Source organism: Etheostoma spectabile, chromosome 12 (assembly GCF_008692095.1).
Source record: "Etheostoma spectabile isolate EspeVRDwgs_2016 chromosome 12, UIUC_Espe_1.0, whole genome shotgun sequence".
Taxonomy (NCBI): Eukaryota; Metazoa; Chordata; class Actinopteri; order Perciformes; family Percidae; genus Etheostoma; species Etheostoma spectabile.
The window spans coordinates 26,056,352-26,057,768 of NC_045744.1; the positions used below are offsets into that span (position 1 = coordinate 26,056,352).

A 1,417-nucleotide genomic window follows, 5' to 3' on the forward strand; every position below is an offset into this window, starting at 1 on the left:
CACAAGCTTAAAGGGAATCACATTGTATTTAGAAACAAACAACCTTAAGAACTTTGACTTAGTGTGCATATAGAAAACGTTTGCTTCGAACCAGCTCCCATTCTACAGTATATTGAGAACATCAAGAGCCTGGAGCCAGGTAAAAGCCACTACTGCCTCCCAGTGGTGCAGAGCGAGAGCATATTGTTTGTATTTGTTCAGCCTGGTCCCCCTTCCCATTTTACCACTGAGGCCCTTTTTGTGACTGTTCTGCAATCGTTGCAGACCTGCGTACTGAATGGGACAAGGCACCGAAGCGAATGAAAACCTTCAGTTTCTATTTCAGCCTCCAGCAGTCCCGACAGACAAGGTGTGATTGATTTCCACTGTGGTTTGGGTCAGAACGGCAAACAGGCTGGGAGGGAGAGCGGGCTGAGAGAGTATGAGAGATTTCCTGGGGGGACTCCAACATGCTGTCCTCTCAAGACGATGGCCCCTGTTCGCATCAGTAGTGAGAAACGTCTTCAGTTCTCACACAAATGTTTGACTTCTGCTTTTTAAGCAGAAGTTTCTTTGCTTAGCTTTTGTAACATCCCGTACAAGTTGCAAGATCAACCATGAGGCAGTTTCTTGTCTTTGAGGTCAAAACCTTAGACAAGTTATGTAAGACAACACATACACACACGTAGTCATCTCCCTTTGCATTCCTAACGCCGCATGCAGCAGCATACACATGCTCAGACGTGTTACACGATACAGATAATTGTGTTGTGTTATTGCTTCTGCTTGACTGGTACAGTATTTGTTTGCCAAGAGATACTTTTACTCCTGCTGATGGAGGACCCACATACATCTTTACTTCTCCAGACTCGGCTGCACTTTCACTGCCCACGGACTGAATGAATGTCCCAGCTGGCAGGAAGCAGAAAAGTACAGAATGTACTCATATCCTAATTTGGAAAGGGTAATTACATATAGACTGTCTTTGACCACAGCAGCTGTGTTTGCTATCAGTTCTTTATGGTGCTGGAAATCTACATTTTTGGGTAAGGCCTACCCATATACACTGAGCAGACAAATTCTGCCCATGTACGACTGAAAACACTATTAGACCTAATCCTCAGGCCAAATGCAGCGTGAAAATATGCTTTTTATTGAGTACCCAGACTTTTTTTTTTATATCAGGGCAGTTGAGTGTTAGATTGCCAGGGGATAATAATGCATTCCTGCCTTCCTGCCTTGATCTATCTTAAATCACAGACAGAAAATCCAGATTACACAACTGCTGTAAAAAAAACAAAAAACTACTAACTGGACTTTCTGAGTCTGTTTGTCATGCAAGACACAACAGAAGCTGATGATAGAATAAACTGTACTGAAGAACCCTTTTGGGAAGTACCAGGGGCGATTTTCTAAGTGGGGTGGCACAGAGGTGGGG

The 1,417-nt window shown here is 43.8% G+C and overlaps 1 protein-coding gene across 2 annotated transcripts in view; it reads left to right on the top strand.

Moving 5' to 3' along the window:
• LOC116699569 (dipeptidyl peptidase 9) overlaps window positions 1–1,417 on the top strand; it is a 33,369-nt gene that overhangs the window by 30,086 nt on the left and 1,866 nt on the right. The window lies entirely within an intron of this gene.